Genomic DNA, 18,752 nt, shown 5'->3' on the forward strand with positions numbered 1-18,752 from the left:
AGCAGCCCAAAAATGAAATATTTTGGACAGTCCCCAAAAATATTCTGACCAATAATACCAACATGGTGTCTCATGAGACTTGTAGTTTAATGGCCTTGTGTTGATAGTCTGTCTGGACTTCAATAGGCTGTCTGGACTTCAATTCCCAGGATGCGCTGCAACCCAGAACAGCTTATACTGGCTACTGAGACCGAGTGGGATGCATCCTGGGAGAGCCAGAGAGCCCAGCTCAAAGAGAAGACCAGGAGCAGGAGGTAGCTGAATGACAGCTCCCATGAGGCCCTTTTGCACCCAATTCAAATCTAAATATTTTATTTTACTGTTGAAATATTTCAATTTTTGATATTCCATGGAAAAGTTGAAATTTCCCACAGGAATTTTTGAGAAAAATTAATATAGATAGATAGATAGATAGATTATATATAACGGTTTTACAGGAAAACTGCTGGGCTACGTCTACACTGGCCCCTTCTTCGGAAGGGGCATGCTAATTTTGAAAGTGGGAATAGGGAAATCCGCGGGGGATTTAAATATCCCCCGCGGGATTAAAATAAACATGTCCGCCGCTTTTTTTCCGGCTTGGGGAAAAGCCGGAAAAAAGCGTCTAGACTGGCCCGATCCTTTCAGGTAGGAAGAAGAGATCCTCTGGAAAAGGGCTTTATTCCGGAGGATCGGGCCAATCTAGACGCTTTTTTCCGGTTTTTCCCCAAGCCGGAAAAAAGCGGCGGACATGTTTATTTAAATCCTGCGGGGGATATTTAAATCCCCCGCGGATTTACCTATTCCCACTTTCAAAATTAGCATGCCCCTTCCGAAGAAGGGGCCAGTGTAGACGTAGCCCTGTTTTCCTACCAGGTTGAGCATTGAATAATTCGTTGAGTTAGTTTATAATACAGTGGAACAGAGCCCAGCCAGTTGTGTGTGACTTTGCTTCCTAAGGACAAAATTTCTCTCTGGGATGTGACACTAATTCCTCCGGGCTTCCAAAAACCGTAGACATTTTAGGGGGTATTGAACAAAGTATATTGCCAGCCTCTCACACTCTAAGATGACCATATACCCCACATGCGTATCTCAGCCTTCAACCTTGGGCCTCACAATTGAGCAAATGGATGGGCACCAATTCCTTGACAAGGCCCAGTCTGTTAGGACTTATAGCAGTACTGTCATATTCTAGTCCATTAGGACAGGGCACATGGACTGGACAGCCCCCAGGCAGCTCCAGCTCCCAGTGACAGGGATGGACACTTTCCATGGGAGCTTTCCCCGGGATGTGACCTTTCCAAGAGGGAGAAGTGGTAACACCCCGGGCAATGGAGGGTGGGGATCACAGGCAAAGGGTGGGACAAAGGAACCTCAGGGACTCAGATGCACAAAACATGGGACCCCTGAGGACTCTTTATCCTTATTCACTTTGATCACAGGCAGTTTGTTGTTGTAACTCTCAGCCATTCACACTGATTTGGGATCTGCCCATCCCCCACCAGTTACCAAATTTACCGCCAACCCCCATATTTCGCTGCCACGTGCTGGTGCCCCTGGTGACCCCAATGCTCTACAAAGGCTCTTACATTCATGCTCGTCTTCAGGAGCTCTGCAGGGGTCACGCTGGACTCGTTCCCTGTGGAGAGTAAGTGACACACATTGGTGAGAAGCTGTGAGAAGCTTTCTTCCCAAGGCTGGTTCTCCTGCCAGGACCGTACAGCTCCCTTTAGCTCATACGCAGTTTCTTTGCATATTTTTCACCCAAATGACACTGGATTTCTGGCGCAGGCCTGCTCACACTGTCAGGGCTGGAAAGCTGAACATTGATCCCTGAGGCCGAGCTGTACAGCCGAGAGTCAGGGAGAGGGTCCCAGGACCGAGGGGCTCTGTGTCAGAACCTGGCAGAACCTGGAAACTGCCTCTTGCCTCCCCATGCGCCCGGTTCTCTCTGTGCTCAGAGCTGGTCACCCCATGGACTCCCTGGCTGTTCCCCGCATCACGTCCATCTAGGCCGGGGCCTGTAGATTTCCTGGTCTCTCTCTTGGGGCATCATGCAATTGATTAATTGGCTTGGGCCCCGTGGCCCTCAGAGGAGCTGCGGCTGGCCTCCCAGGCGGCAAAGGGTCAAAGTGGGGGAGGGAGCAGGAGTCTGGGGGAGCCCTGAGTGGAGGACGTTGGCTGCAGAGCAATGGGGAGTGGCCCTTAGGCAAGGTCTGAGGGGGTCCCCGGCAGGTCTCTGTGATGGGAGGGTGGGGAGGGGCCCCTCTGAACCCTCTGACTGGGTGGGGCAGACAGCGAGCCAGTAGCAATTAGCAGCTCCCCTGGCACTGGGGGCAGCTGGGGCCCAATGAGCTGGTCTCCCAGGCTAGGTCGTTTGGTGCCATTTTGTGGCCGACCAAGTGTCACCAATGGTGGGGGGGGAGGGCAAATGGGGCAGCCGCTCTGGGGCCTGGTGATTTGGCCCCTGTTGCTGCAGTTGAGCCCCACACCCCTTAAATCACTGCTGAAGTGCTGGGTGGTGCGGGCCGGGCACGTCTCGCCCAGCGGCCTGGCAATTCTGTCTGCAGCCCGGCCGACCAGCCCCAAATCCTGAGCATAGAACAGTCACTTTCCTTCCTTCACACCCCTGGGGCAACTACGACCTGCGCCCGCTGCTGCCGGCGAATGGGACGGGAACATGTCTCTGGCAAACCCCTTCCTGAAAGCGTCTCCTTGTAACCCCCAGACCCCACTTCCACCGGAGACTTCCAGCTGCCCTGGGCTTTTTGAAAACTGCTCCAGAACAAAAACACACACCCCCCACCTCACCCTCCTCCTCTCCCCACACACACACAGCAGGAGAGCTGGAGACAGACAGACAGCCCTTCTGCGGGGCAGAGAGAAGGGACCCTGACTGGAAAGGAGATGGGAGAGGGAACAATCTCCTACCTGTGATCCCTTCGCAGAGACCCAGCTGGAAGCAGCGAGACAGTGATCAGAGACGGGGCCACATTTCCTCGTGGGCAGAGGGAGACAGAGATGAGTGATACAGCTCCAGCCCCTCATTGTACTGACACAGTGCTCCAGCCCCACGGCGTGGCCAAGCACTCTCCCGCACCAGCCCCACTGACTGGCCCTGGGAACAGCGTCCCCAAGTCTCACCGTGTTACTTCCACCCTCCCAGTGTTTCGTATTCTACACAAAGCCCCAGGTCTGAGAGTCGGGAAGTCAGTCAGAAACTCGGCTTTTATTTAAAAAGAGTAGACGTGTAACCTCAGCTGTGTCTACATTGGCAAGATTTCGTGCAAAAGCGGTCGCTATTGGGCAAAATCTTGTGGCCTATCTACACTGGCCGCGAGTTTTTGCGCAAGAACACTGACGTTGTAATGTACAAAATCAGTGCTTCTTGCGCAAATACTCTGATGCTCCAGCTCAGGGATAAGCTTTCTTGTGCAAGTATTCTTGCACAAGAGGCCAGTGTAGACAGCAACATTAATTTCTTGCGCAAGAAAGCTCGATGGCTAAAATGGCCCTCAGAGCTTTCTTGCGCGAGAGAATGTCTACATTGGCACGAATGCTTTTGCGCAAAACCACATTTCTTGCACAAAAGCACATGCCCGTGTAGATGCTCTTTTGCACAACTACTTCAATCTTGAGCTGGTCAGGGTGACTGGAGGCTGTGAGAGCTGGGGGCTGGGGCCCTGTGAGGAAAGGCTGCAGGGAAGAGCTGTGCGCAGAGTTGTTAGGGTCTGATGCAGGAAAGCCTTAGTGACCTGCGTGTTGATAGTTCATCCACCTGGCTGAGTCGTAGTTTGTGACCATCTATGGGGCAGAGACTCTCCCCTTCATTGCTGATCTGTGCAGCTCTGGATACAGGGGCGTCCTGACTCCAGACTGGGGCTCCCGGGCACGACAGTAACGTACCTAATAAATATTGTACAGCACCTAGCACAGTGGGGCTCTGACCCCTAATTGGGGCTCCAGGGTGCTACTGCAACACAAATTACTAATCACAAGGACAATCTCTTTCATCGTCTCTTTGATCTGTGCATCCACCCAGCCTCCCCAAACCAAATGATCATTTCACTGGGTCTATCTCATCTCTCTCCCCCCATCCCAGGCACACTGGGGACAGGGGATCTCAGGGGTGTCTCTGCCATGTCTGACTGTACATTTGCTAACACGGCTCGGCCTCACTCTCACACCCACCTTTCTTCCTCAGCAAACAAAGCGCCACAGCCAGCACCAGGACAGCAGGGACTGCAATTCCCAACAGGAGCTTTAGATCCAGCCCTAGGAAAGAACCTCGCTGTGAATGGCTCCTCCAAGCAGCCACCAGCCAGTTCCCACCGGCTGGACCTGGCTGAGTCCTGTGGTAAGTGACCCCTGACGTTTCCATGAGTAAACCTGGAAGCTCACCTCATGGTTACCTGCAGGTCAACATTATCTGCTGTTCTTTGGGAGTAAAAGTTCACTGAAGCTTTTCAACCAATTTTTCTTCCCAAAGTTTGTTTTTATCCAAACATAGATTACAGGAAAACAAAATTTTCCCCCGAGCAGTTCATGTGCTAGGACCTTCTTAGTCTTTCCTACAATAATTTGGATACGGAAGACACCGTTTTGCTTGGTTTAAAACTGACAGGTTTGTTCCATTTTAGATTTCCAAATGCAGAAGCGGAAGACAAACGTCCCTTGGAAAGGAAACAAAGCAAATCCCTCTGTGTTTCCAGCTGACATTTTAGGTCATGTTCTGAACAAGGAAACTGCCAAGTCAAAGTAAGACCAAAGGAAAACGTTTGTTCAGTTTCATGTTTTTTTTCTCCATCAAAACACTGACATTATCCATGGCACGTTTTGTTCATAATTTTTTCTAGAAATAAATCTGGTTCTATCATCCCGCCAGGGCAAGTTCCTCAAGCAGGAAACATTCCTATGGGAACTGCCCTGCTTCCAGGAAGCATCACGATTCAGCACAGCACAAATAACTTTCCACAGGTGCTTAAAATGAAGCACATACCTAGGGCTATGTCTAGACTGCAGGCTTCTTTCGAAAGAGGCTCTTTCGAAAGCATCTTTCGAAAGAGCCTCTTTCGAAAGATCGCGTCTAGACTGCAGGCGGATCTTTCGAAAGAGCAATCCGCTTTTTCGAAAGAGAGCACCCAGCGAGTCTGGATGCTCTCTTTCGAGGAAGCCCTATTTACATTGAAGAACGCCATCTTTCGAAAGAGGAACTTTCGAAAGAAGGCGGCATTCTTCCTCGTGAAACGAGGTTTACCGCCATCGAAAGAAAAGCCGCGTTCAAAATAATTTCGAAAGAACGCGGCTTGAGTCTGGACGCAGGGGAAGTTTTTTCGGGAAAAGGCTACTTTTCCCGAAAAAACCCTTGAGTCTGGACACAGCCTAAGTGCTGTCCTGGATAGGGCTGGACTTGAGCTCATACTTGAGAGCTTCCTGGGCATCCAGCAGACACATGTGTGGGGCTGATCTACCTGAAAGCCACCTACTGGGTGTGGGTCCCTGTCCCATATAGTGGCACTTAGACACTTACAGAGATACCATGAGTCTGCTCCACAACTGACTTTTAGCTCAAGCTGTAGAGCTGGGGTGGGGAACCTCAGACCCGGGGGCCGCATCCAGCTACTGGTTTGATTGAATCTGGCCCCAAGGCTCAGGCTCCACACTGACCCACCCCACAGCCCCTACTAGGAGCACACAAAATCTACTAGGCTGCTCCTCCCCCCAGACTCTGGAGTATGAAGAGTAAATGGGCAGTGTCTGTCTCCTCATTTGGGGGCCAGGAACTTTTGTCTGGGTGTCTGGCTGGTGAGTCTTGCCCACATGCTCCGGGTTCAGCTGATCTCCATATTTGGGGTCAGGAAGGAATTTTCCTCCAGGGTAGATTGGCAGAGGCCCTGGAGGTTTTTTGCCCTCCTCTGTAGCATGGGGCATGGATCACTTGCTGGAGGATTCTCTTCATTTTGGGGTCTTTGAACCATCGTTTCAAGGACTTCAATATCTGAGATATAGGTGAGAGGATTATTCTAGCAGTGGGTGGGTGAGAGTCTGTGGCCTGCACTGTGCAGGGGTCAGACTAGATGATCAAAATGGTCCCTTCTGATCTTAAATTCTATGAATCTATGAGGAATGTTTTTTTTTTTTTTGCTTGCCACTTGTGTGTGGCCCCCAACTGATTTTCCTGCGGGTCAGTGGCTGCAACCCAAAAAAGGTTCCCCCACCCTGCTGTAGAGTCTCATGCACTAAGCTCCAGCGCTCTCAGGTTTGGTTCCACCTGTCGGCGCTACATACCCAGCGGAGCAGTTTTCTGTGGAAAACGCTGTTTCTTCAAAATAAAAACTTTTCAACGAGGTCACTTCAGTGTTGCTAAATTTCTGTTCCATGGAAAAATCTGAATGTTTGACTATTTCCCCTGATTCAGGATGAAAATACAATCGAGGAAGGTCAGAATTTGTTTGCTGATGTGGACACTTTGCAGGGAGTTGGGGCAAACAGCCAGGTTTGGGCTCTGATCAGTTCAGTTCCTGGGGCTCGGTTGCTCCCTGGGAACCAGACACTGGTGCTGGGCTGAGGTTCCTGGCAGAGGGGTTTGCCCACACGCCGGGTGTGACACTCTGGGCCAGGCATGGAGCACAGAGCATAACTAGCTAATGACACGGAGACAGAACCTGGGAGCCCAGGTGGGATGATGCGTCTGGTGCCTCCTGCCAGAGCAACCCCCCACCCAGTGAATGCAGAGAGGGGCAATAACTCACTGGCTGCTGGGTTAGCAGAGGGGGCAGGGAACTCCAGAGGAAACTTGCCCATCCCATGAATTTAGATTCCCCCTCTAGAAGAGCCATTTTCCTTCCCTGTGAAGATGTTGCCTGGCTCAGCCATGCTGGATAAAGTCTAGGAAAGGGGCAGGGAGAATGTTCTGTGTTGGAAGATCCCGTCACCCTGTTACATGTGGCGTATTTCCTACATCCATCGTCATGGTGATCACACTAAGACTCGGGCTGCCCAGGCCAGGACCTACTTTGCCCTAAATAAAGACCCCACAACACAGAAACACTTCAGAAGCATTTACCTGGGGGGAATGAACCAACGTCACTGCCTCTGCTGGAGCCATCACCTGGGCAATAAACACACAAGAGCCATTGTCATGGCAATTACACTCAGACTGGGGGGTTATCAGCTGAGGACCCACCTTTCCCTACATAAGGACCCAGAAGGAAAAATGCTCCAGAAGCATTTACCAGAGGTGGGAGGGGGAGAGAAGATCTCCCAGCATCCCCACCGCTGGGTCCATCCCCTCTAGGCAATAAACACAGCAGAGATCAGAGCAGGCCCAGTCCAGGCCTCTACGCTGCTCTAGCACAGCTAGCCACTGGCAGCCACTGGCTGGGGGTAGGGCTGCTGGGCTCAGGGTGAGTCACAAATTGGATCTGAGTCAGCAATGGGAGTGTGTGTAAGACAGGGGAGGTGTCAGCTGACAGCCCAGTGCAGCATCAGAAGCAGCCCATGGTGTGGGGGCCGCTCCAAGCCAGCCATGGAGAGAAAGGGGAGGGAGGTGCTGCAGCCCGGCCTTCTTTAACTGGTTAAACTTAATGTTTCAGCAGTTAACTAATTAAACAGGATTTTACATCCTTAGCAGGTTTAGTCTTGAGAGAAGAAGCCGGGGAACATGGTAACAGTCTCTAAAGCTGCTCAGGGCTGTTACACAGGGGCCGGGATCAGTGGTTCTAAGGGCCCACGGAGGGCAGGGCTAGAGGCGATGGGGCTAATCTGCAGCAAGGGAGGGTTCGGTTCAGTAGCAGGGAGGAGAAGCTCTGGAACCGGCCTCCAGGGCAGGGTCTGGAGTCCCTGTTGTCAGAGCTTAGTAACAGGCTGCACAAGCCCCGTGTCAGGGCTGGTCTAGGTTCACTCTGTCCTGCAGGCCTTGGCGGCATCTCAAGGTCCCTTCCAGCCTGACATTTCTATGATGATCCCGTCACCCTGGTGCCAGGGCTGGGCCAGCCGAGCTGAGCTGTGTGAAACATGGGACGGGGTGAAACACACAGCAGGGGTGAGGGTGAAATACGGGACAGGGTGAAACACACAGGAAGGGGTGAGGGTGAAACACGGGATGGGGTGAAACACACAGGAAGGGGGGGGGTTGCCTGGGACACACTTTGCACAAAGACGTTTTATGAGATATTTTGTTTCAGATTTTGGAAATTGATGATGTCAGTTTGGATGGGGAGGGGGGTGTCATTTAATTGCTGTTCTCACACTGTCATTAACCCCATTCCCAGGATGCTGAGTTTCTGCTGGGCAGGGCTACAATAGGATATGTCACCCACAGACACGCACGGACGCACAGCTCACACCTTACCAATTACACTGATGTGTTGTGTGTGGCTGAGCTGGGATCTCGTCACCTGATTGTCGCTGTCCTTGATCTCGTACCCGCAGGAGAAATTCCCAGAACTGCCCCCGGACACCACATGCTCATAGTCGTAGGTGGCCTTCTCCTTTGAGCCCGTCTGGACTGAAACCTCCTCCCCGTCCTTGCAGAAGACGATGCGGGTGGCCAGGTGCCAGGAGGACATGAAGCACCTGACCTGCACGGAGTCCCCTGGCTGGGCCAATGTCTGGTTCAGGTAGAGGGTGGGGGCAGGGAGAGCACCTGGGGAGGGGAAGGGGTCAGAGCTGTCAGTGGGGTGTTGCTGGTGCCTGGTGCTGTCAGTGGGGTCTGGGCCGTGTCTCAGATGGAGGCTCTGACCCGACCGGAGGCTTTACCCCAGGGGCTAATGGGCTGTGTACAGGCCTCAGGGCTTGGTCGGGCTGGGTGCCAATGCCTGGTGCTGTGCACTGTGCTAGAGCAGGCCCTGCTGAGGTCACTGACAGATGCAGCTGGGGCAGGACGGCTGGGAGTGAGGCCAAGGGCTGGGAGCTGGTGCTGAGGGAAGGTAAATCCTTGGGTCAGAGCTGGGAGGCAGCAGGGCAGGGAGAGGTCAGTTGGGAGGCATCTGCACCCTGCTCTGGCCCTCACCCAGGCCTGCCCCTATTCCCAACCCATTGCTGTTGGCACCGCATTCAGCAGCGAGCAGCCAAAGGGGTGGTGGCTGGAGTGCCCGGTGGGGGAGAGGTAAAGGCCCTGGGTGCATTGAGGACAGACAGACTGGACTCACCGGGAGCTGAGCAGATCTCCTGGCTGCTGCGGCTCAGCGCTGGGAACAGAAAGGGGACGTGGGGTCAGTGCCAGTCTGGAATCTCCCCTGCGGCGAGATACCAGGGACAGCTTCTGGGGCCTCTGTTCCCCACACTGATTACAGGCTCCATTTTCTGCCCTGCCTGTCCCACCAGGGACACCCCTGCCTGTTCCATGAGGCTGTGCCAGGCACCGTGCAGAGCCCTGACCCCCAGGTTCCCTCCTGAAAAGAGCTGAAGTGACTTGGGCCCAGCCCTATAATGAGTCTGACCCCAAGACCCAGAACCCCTGAATTCTGGGTGAGCTCATAACTGGAGCCCAGCCTCGAACCCATCTCAGTGTCTCTGGCCTGTCAGTAACAGGGAACTCTGGAGCCAGACGATGATAACCCCCTGTGGTGAATAGGAGGAGTTCTGGCCAGTATTTGGTGACTAAAGGGTGAAAGCTATGGGGGTGTTAGCAGGGAGCCAGAAGAGCCAACAACAGAGGGTGTTGAAATTTGAATTGAATAGATCTACCTGCCTGCTGTTCTCTTTGTGTGAGTTTAAGGCTACACTACACCCTAAACTAGAAATAAGAAATGCATTTCTTATTTCAATGTTATTTTGAAATAGCTTATTTTGAAATTTGGCGCACCTACATGGTGCCAAATTTTTTTAAATGAAGTGCTATTTTGAGCCATCCCTGATCCCTCGTGCAATGAGGTTTACCAAGATGGCAAAATAGCGCGCCCGTTATTTAAAAAAATATTTTGAAATGACTGGCAGCTTGTGTAGACACAGGGTAGCTGTTTTGGGCTCTCTCCAGTATCCCAAAATAGCCTTGCAGTGTAGACATACCCTAAGGTAGGAGCTGGGGGAAGCAAGATGAATTGAACCTACAAAGAGTACTGGGCATGGAAATGGACTGGGCTTCGAAGTATGGATCACCACAGATCATGAGTAGATTGAAAAATGTATATTCAGTTGCGATTAGGTTATTTTTCTTTGTTTTGTTGTTTGGTTAAACTCTGTGCTAAGCCCATGTGCCTCCCTCCTCCCCCTCCCCCTGACACACACACACACACACACACACACACACACACACACACACACACACGCTATATCTAAGCTGCACCCAGAGATATTATTTTTCTCTATGTTATATTTTGTTTTTCTGAATTGCTCTGTAACATCTAGCAATCAAGTAGTCTTTATTAGTATATCTGGGTATGTCTACACTACAACGCTAGTTCGAACTAACTTAGTTCGAATTAGTTAATTCGAACTAAGCTAATTCGAACTAACGCGTCTAGAACTAAAAACTAGTTCGAATTAGCGTTTTGCTAATTCGAACTAGCAAGTCCACATTGAGTGGACTCTGAACAGGGCTTAAGGATGGCCGGAAGCAGTGCCAGCAGGGCATCAGAAGAGGACTTAGAGCGTGGAGATGCTGTCTCAGGCTAGCCGAGGGCTGCGCTTAAAGGGTCCCGACCCCCACCCCGGACAGACAGTTCTAAGGGGTTCCCTGCTTGAAAACCAGTCCTGGCTTGGATTGCCCGGAGTACCCACACTGGGCACATCACACCACTCGGCCATCAGCCCGGCTGCACTTGCCGCAGGCTGCCATCTGGGGAGAGGGGGCAATCGGGGGGCTGCAGGAGAGCTTCCACCCCCAGAAGCCCGCAGAGCCAGCCCAGTCCTCCCCATCGGGGGCTCGTACCCCATTCCTCACTCACCTCCTTCCACTTACCCTTCCCTAGCCCCCCTTCCTGATGTACAAAATAAAGATAACGTTTCTTCCAACATTGACTCTGTCTTTATTGAACAAAACTGGGGGAGACTGGGAAAAGGAGGTGGGAGAGGGGAAGAGAAAGGCTGGGAGAGGGGAGGGCAACTAACATGATCAGGGGTTGGGAACAGGTCCCAGATGAAGAGAGGCTACAGAGACTGGGACTGTTCAGCTTAGACAAGAGGAGACGGAGGGGGGACAGGCTAGAGGTCTCTAAAAGCAGGGGTTGGGTGGAGAGGGTGCATTCAGAAAAGTTCTTCATGAGTTCCCATAAAGAAGGACTAGAGGACACCAAAGGAAAGGAATGGGTAGCAGGCTTGAAACTAGTAAAAGAAAGTTGTTGTTGTTGTTGTTGCCAAAGCAAAGAGTTAACCTGTGGAACTCCTTGCTGCAGGAGGCTGTGAAGGCTACAACTAGAACAGAGTTTAAAGGGAAGGGAGATCAAGTCATGGAGGTTGGGTCCATGGAGTAGTCTTAGCCAGGGGGTAGGAGTGGTGTCCCTGCCCAAAGTTTGTGGAAGGCTGGAGAGGGATGGCACGAGACAAATGGCTTGGTCACTGGCTTCGGTCCATCCCCTCCAGGGTCCCTAGTGTTGGCCGCTGTCGGCAGACATGCTACTGGGCTAGATGGACCTTTGGTCTGACCCAGGACGGCCATTGTAAGCTCAGGGCTCAGGGTTGGGTGTCTCAGTGGACCCCCTTGATTTTCATGCACACCTGCTCCTGGGTGGCCAGGCTGGCAGCTCTCCTGCCCTAGACGGCCACGTTCCGGTGCCTAGTGCGGAGATCGTGGACGAGGTCCACGATGTCCGCACTAGCCCAGGAAGGTGCCCGCCTCTTGCGGTCCTGGGCAAGCTCCCGGGAGCCGCCAGCCTGGTCCCGGGAAGAGGGGGTGGGCTGGGGGGCATCGGGTGGGTGGGGTCCGGGGCCGGGAGGGGGGCATAGAGTTTCCCTGGTGTTGGCTAGAGTGGCCACCAGGGAAACCTGGGGAGAGCTAGCCTCCCACTAGTTCGAATTAAGGGGCTACACACCCCTTAATTAGAACTAGTAAGTTCGAACTAGGCTTAATCCTCGTAAAATGAGGTTTTCCTAGTTCGAACTAAGCGCTCCGCTAGTTCGATTCAAATTCGAACTAGCGGATCGCTAGTGTAGCGGCTATGAATGTTAGTTCGAACTAACGTCCGTTAGTTCAAACTAACATTGTAGTGTAGACATACCCTCTTTTAGTTTTGTTAATAAAAACAACTTTTTTAAGGCGACGCTATGATTCTTGTATCCTAGAAAGCAGCAGGAGGTCTGTGTACGCAAGCCTAGACTGAGAGGTCATCTAGCAGAGATTACAATTTGTTTTCTGTTTTTCTTTTCCAAGCTCTCTTGGCGGAAAAGAGTTTGGGGATACCCCCTTGGAAGAACTCAAAGCCTAAGAAGAAAGGTGGGTTTTTTTATTCACTTGGCAGAGGCAGCTACCTCCCAAGGTGAAGGGATCTGTGACCTCAAGGAAGTTGGTTTTTATTTTTAAGCAGAATGCTGTTAAGGCAAGGTCTTTAAGGTCTCTGGCAGGTCTGTACCTTCTGCACTCTGAATGCCAGAGTGGGGAACAGAGTTGACCACCCTCCCCCTCCAATGGCAACAGCCTCCCTGCTCTCTGCCTCCAGGCTGCGCTGACACCCCAGAAGCATCTGAGCCCAGCCCGGCCTGACCCCATGGGCCTGGCGTGGGGAGCTGGGCCCAGTGACACCCCAGGGGTGGGATCCAGCTGAGTGCCAGGTCCCAGCTCCACAGGGAACGCCGCCGCCCTGCAGCCTGGGGCCTGGGTGGGGAAGCAGGGACCCGGGGAAGGATTTAGGCCCCGGGGACAGTAACTGGCCATGAGCTCCCAGGGCACCGCGGGGCAGCTGGGACGATGGACCCCTGGGCTGTGTAACGAGGGGGCAGGGAGCAGGCACCCGGGGGGGGGGGGATTTCCCCAGCCTGAGGCCTTGGGGAGGCCGATCCTGGATCATGCGCCCGGCTCGGGCCCCATTTCAAAGGCTGCTGGCAAAGTGCAGCGGGGGCAGGGCAGGACCCTCTGCTGCTAGAGGGGATTTGCCGACTCCCTGGGCTTCCTTGGCTCCATTTTCTCCCACCCCCTGCGAGTTAGCCCAGGCTCTCACACACTCACCGAGCAGCAAGAGGAACAGAGACAGGAGCATCGGGGCTGCGGCAGGAACCGAGAGGGTGGAAATGGCCAAACGACGTCGGCTTCTGACGAGACCAGGAAGGGACAATCTGCAGTCGCTGTCTGCTCCGACCTGCCCCCCACTGCCCCTCTGGGCTCACAGCAGAAAGCCCCCCTCCCCGTGCAGAGTCTCTGCCAGCCCCTCAGGGCTGGGCTGGGAACCCAGATGCTGTCGCTGCTCTGATCCTCGTCAGGGCGTACGGTGAGGGAGCAGAGATGCCGCGGCCCTTCTGCTCTGCCCCATCCTCTCCTCGTGTCTGATCGTCACTGTTCTTCATTTCCTGTCCTCTACATACCCCACCACCACCCACATCTTTATTTAGCGCTGGAAGCCTGAGAATCAAACACGTGTAGTTACAGGACTCAGCGAAAGCTACCATGTTAGATGTAGTCCTGGCCTCGCTGGAAGGTTTAACATGAACTACACTGAACTCATACATAGAGCTCAATGTGCTGTATCAGGGAAACAGGTGGGGAAACTGAGGCACGGGAAGGTGGGAATGGGAGTGTCCTGAAGTCACCCAGCAGGACAGAGCCAAGAATAGAAGTCAAGTCTTTGTCTATACATTCAGCATTAAAACACTGAGCGCACCGGGTGATTTTTTACACCTCTAAGCAATGTTCCCTCTAATTATTTTCATTTGTGTGCGCCATAAATATTGTTATGTGCACTGAGGTATGTGTGGATATGCATCACCAGTGGCAACACCTATTCCCGGCTATGGGCACTGTGCTCCTCAGCTGGGCTGCATGTAAATGAAGGGTAGCGGTGGTCGGAGACTCTCTTCTAAGGGGGACGGAGGTGCCCATCTGTCGCCCTGACATTTCATCCCAGGAGGTATGCTGTCTGCCGGGGGCCGTATCCAAGATTTTACGGAGGCATTGTCGAGGATTATCCGGCCCTCTGACTACTACCCCATGCTACTCATCCATGTGGGCACAAATGATACTGAGAGGTGTGACACTGAGCGGATCAAGAGTAACTACAGGACACTGGGGGTATGTCTAGACTACAGGCTTTTGTCGACAGAAGTTTTGCCAACAGATACTGTGGACAAAGCTTCTGTCAACAAAGAGCATCCAGACTACTTACAGTTCTGTTGACAAAGCAGGCTGCAATAACGCCTTTTATTGACAGAACTCTGTTGACAAAAGGTGTTATTCCCTGTAGAATGAGACCACCTTGGCTTAACCACGAGATCTTGCATGATCTAAAAATAAAAAAGGAGTCATATAAAAATGGAAAGTAGGACAAATTACAAACGATGAATATAGGAAAACAACACAGGAATGCAAGGGCAAGATTAGAAAGGCAAAGGCACAAAATGAGCTCAAACTAGCTATAGGAATAAAGGGAAACAAGATGACTTTTTATGAATACATTAGGATGAAGAGGAAGCCTAAGGACAGGGTAGGCCCACTGGTCAGTGAGGAGAAACATAACAGGAATGGCAGAGATGCTTAATGACTGCTTTCTTTCGGTCTTCACTGAGAAGTCTGAAGGAATGCCTAACATAGTGAATGCTAGTGGGAAGGTATTTAGAAGATAAAATAAAAAAAGAACAAGTTAAAAATCACCTAGAAAAGTTAGTTGACTGCAAGTCACCAGGGCCTGATGAAATGCATCCTAGAATACTCAAGGAGCTGATAGAGCTGAGCCTCTAGCTATCATCTTTGGAAAATCATGGGAGACAGGAGAGATTCCAGAAGACTGGAAACGGGCAAATCTAGTGTCCATTTATAAAAAGGGAAATAAGAACAACCCAGGAAACTACAGACCAGTTAGCTTAACTTCTGTGCCATGGAAGATAGTGGAGCAAGTAATTAAGGAAATCATCTGTAGACACTTGGAAGGTGGCAAGGTGATAGGGAACAGCCAGCATGGATTTGTAAAGAACAAATCATGTCAAATCAATCTGATAGCTTTCTTTGATAGGAGGCAGAGGCAGGCCGGGAATGGGCCGGGACTGAGCCGCGTTCTCCTTTCCCCGGGGAGGGGTGACCCTGGGCCTTTCAGGGGGGCTCTTGTGTGACTGCACCTGGGCCCCAGACTGGGGAGTGGCCGTTAGTGGATCCCCTTGTTCCATCCTCCGGAGTGACCCTTCAGTCGGGGCCATTGCTCAGGGTTGTCTCCTCACAAGACCGGCCCTGCCCCCGCCCCCGCCCCCACCCCCACGCCCGCCCCCGCCCCAGGAGCTGTCTCTGTCCGTCCACTTAGCTTAAAACCACCTCGGCAGCCGTTTGCATGGGACGTGCAGCCCCAGGATGCTCAGGGACCATCCCCTCCCTCTTCTCTCCCCTCAGAACTCAGCCGACTGGGCGAGGATGGGTCACCACGTGGCCCAGCTGGGCCTTTTCATTTTGGACCCTTCCGAGGACGTCAGCCAGCTGGCCCGGGAGGGGGTGCACTGCCTCTGCTAACTCCTCCTGCATCACAGGGGTAAGGAACCCAGCTGGGACCTGGGCCCCAGGGACACCCTGAGGGTGCCGGCGGCGGGGGGAGGGGACCCAGCCCTTTTCCCCAGACTGGCCCAAGGGGGGATGCGTCCCTCTGTGTTCCCGTCCTTCTGCCTCCTTTGCCCCTCCATTTGCCCAGGGATGCCTGCAGGGACCCGTGCGAGGGGAAGGGCTCAGACCTGCCAGCAGAATGACCCTGTTTTGTCTCTTGCAGGCCTCAACATCCACGAGACAGAGGACCTGTGGTGCAGGCACTGGTATAAGGAGAGGTGGGTCCTGGCTCACAGCAACACAGTCAGGGTGGGAGAGGTAAGGACGCGCTGCCAGGGCAGGGCAGGGCTCAGGGGTGGGCTGCCCCTTTGTGACGCTGTCCCGGCATTTCAAGGGGGCGGCTCTTCCTAGGGGCAGTGACGCACGGAGCCCTGGATCTCCCGTAGAGGGGGAGCCAGGGCGGGGGGGGAGGTAACACTTTCTGATGTTGGCCAGTGGTCTAGGGCTGCTCTGTTCTGTGAAGGGGGGTGAGGTCTGGGAGGATCTTGGGGGCAGGAGGAAGGTGTGACCTGGGGCAGGGGTTGGGGTGCAGGGTCAGGAGAGCGTCCAGGTGCAGGGTCTGGAAGGGAGATTGGGGAAGGAGGAAGCTGTTTTAGCCTCAGGAGTTGGGGCTGGGCTCTGGGCCATTAACTGAAGCCTCGTGTCCTCTTGATTTCAGGTCTTTGGGCAGCTCTTCTCCCAGGAGCAGGAAAACTCCTTTTTGGAGACGGCTCTGCTCGCTGCCCGCTCCCCTCTGCAGCGCCCTAGCAAGGCCGGGCTGGTCCTGGCCCACGCCCTGCAGGGGCAGGCCCAGCACGTCCTCGGCTACATGGTGAGCAGCCAGAGCGGATGCAGGAGAGTGGGGAGGGTCAGGGTCTCCTTCCCATCCCCTCAGGGAGTCCACCCCGCCCCTTTCCTCAGGCTGACAGAATCCCTCCTGCCCCTGCGAGCGTCCTTGGGGTTGGGGGAGGCTCTGCACACACAAGCCGTGTCCTGGGAGATGGGAGGGGGGAGAGGTGTCAAGAGCCCTGGGAGGGGGGTCAGGAGCTCACCCTACGGGCTGCTGGCCTGACAGGGGGGTGAGCAGGGAGCAGAACAAGTCTCAGCACTGGGGGCAGGAGGGTGGAAATGCTGGGGGGGGGGCCCAGTACCCCTGACTTCCTGGGGATGGATCTTTGTCTGACAGATTCTGCTTCCCTTGCAGCAGGAAGACAGCCAGTGAGCGCACCAGGAGCTGAGGAGGCAGCAGCTGCGTCCCCACTTCCAACCCTGCAAATTGTATATAATTGTATTTTAATTATGATTAAACAACATTTGAAAGAACTTTTGGAGCAGGCTTGGTCAATCATTGTTAACCCTTCAGTCTCTCCATACGCACCCAACAGTGGACAGCAGTTTTATATTCTGGAATGCAACATTAAAACATTAGACGGAAAGTCACTTTAAAAAGGAAAATCGAGAGGTTCCCTTTCAATCTGATGGCAACAACTCATTTACCTTTTTTTTTTCATTACCCAGGTTTTTGTGAAAATTGACAAGTTTCTTTGAGGTGTTTCAATTTTGATGAAACTGCATTTTCCAGTGGAAAAGCATTGCGCTGGAAAAATTCCAGCCAGCTCTAGGAAATAGGTAATAAACCAACCAATGGCTCTCAGGAATATGTAGCATAGCTCAAGAGTGTACTAGAACGAATAAAACGGCCTTGTCATGCACTGCAAGAGGCTTTTTGTGTTCAGTTATTTCCTTTTTTTAAAAGCCCTTCACCCCAGACAGTTGCAGCTTCCATCCGTGCAGGACTCTGCTGGAGAACACACAGCACGCTGGCTGTCCAAGTTTATCGTCCACATGATGCCCCCTCTGGGAAAGGTGAGAAGGTTGCTCTATGGTTGTTTGGTCCTCTGGTCTCAGCTCCTCACTGGTTCCCCTGCACAGACATCCCTCTCTGAAGAGCTACACAGCACTTGAGTTGCAACCTTTTCTGTCACTTCACATAGCACCATGATCTGATCTATGTTGATTTTCGTCTGGCTTTTGGCATTGTCCCTCATGGCATTCACACCGGAAGACTGGGGAAATGTGGTCTAGATGAAATTAGTATAAAGTGAGTGAACAACGGCTTCTACATTTTGTAGATTACTCCAAACTGGGATGGGTTGCAAACACATTGTAGAATGGGATTACAATTCAAACAGATCTTGAGTAACTGGAGAATTGGTCTGGTATCCCGGATTCTGACTGCACCTTTATACAGCCACAGCCTCCTGCCCCGGCACCAACACTGACAGCGGATGGTGATGGCTTCCCCCATGGCAACCACCCCGCCGGGGCTGATGGAGATGGAGGGTCCGGGCGCAGGGAGCTCTGCATTTACATACAGACAGGAGTGAGCTGGGGAGGCACAAACTCCTCCCCGTGTGTTAGCACCCCCCCCCCCCCGCCAGGGACAGCGCCGGGGCTCACAGACACCTCTCTGCACCCACAGGGGCCCTGCGGGCTGGGGACTGATCTCTGCCCCCCTTAGAACAATCTGGAGTCACCCCCGACTGCCCTGGGAGTAGGGCCTGGTTCAGATCTAAGGCCCCCAGTGTCGATCCGCAGTCACCCCCCAACTGCCCTGAGGACCCGTCCGGATTCTGATCTAAGCCCCCCAGTGTCAAAACAAGGAGGTGGAACTCAGCTTTGGGGTGAACATTCAGGTATCAACAGCTCTTCTCTGTCCCCACCTGTCCCAAACAGAGATACTCATGTCCCAACACCCTGAATTGCTCCGCCAGCCAGCATCCTGGAGAGGAGACAGCTCATTAGGGACCAGAACTCAGAGCGATTGGATCCCACACCCTGGTCTCGGATCTTCCACACACACACCTGCCATAGGCACGTGCACCAGCTGTCTCTGATACTCACCGAGGAAGAGGACGGTGATAGCAGATGCCATGATGGGGCTGTGAGGGGCCCCTTAGCACCACCACCAACGCCCCGGTGCCCAGTTCTACCCAGTCCCATATAAGGAGCTCAGATGCTAGCTGCAGCTACAGGAAGATGTCGATGTCTTGTCACTTCCTGCGTCCGTCACACCTTGTCTCTGATCTTCAGGTGAAATCTAGTGCCGTCACAGTTAGCAGCA

At 53.1% G+C, this 18,752-nt stretch overlaps 1 long non-coding RNA gene across 1 annotated transcript; it reads left to right on the forward strand.

Moving 5' to 3' along the window:
* The first annotated feature begins 15,789 nt into the window (after positions 1–15,789).
* LOC142823326 (uncharacterized) lies at positions 15,790–16,951 on the forward strand. Its single transcript, XR_012898583.1, has 3 exons — positions 15,790–15,907; positions 16,308–16,460; positions 16,833–16,951. It is a non-coding gene; the product is annotated as an uncharacterized LOC142823326 (long non-coding RNA).
* Positions 16,952–18,752: the final 1,801 nt, after the last annotated feature.

This window comes from Pelodiscus sinensis, chromosome 33, assembly GCF_049634645.1.
Source record: "Pelodiscus sinensis isolate JC-2024 chromosome 33, ASM4963464v1, whole genome shotgun sequence".
In the NCBI taxonomy this organism is placed as follows: domain Eukaryota; kingdom Metazoa; phylum Chordata; order Testudines; family Trionychidae; genus Pelodiscus; species Pelodiscus sinensis.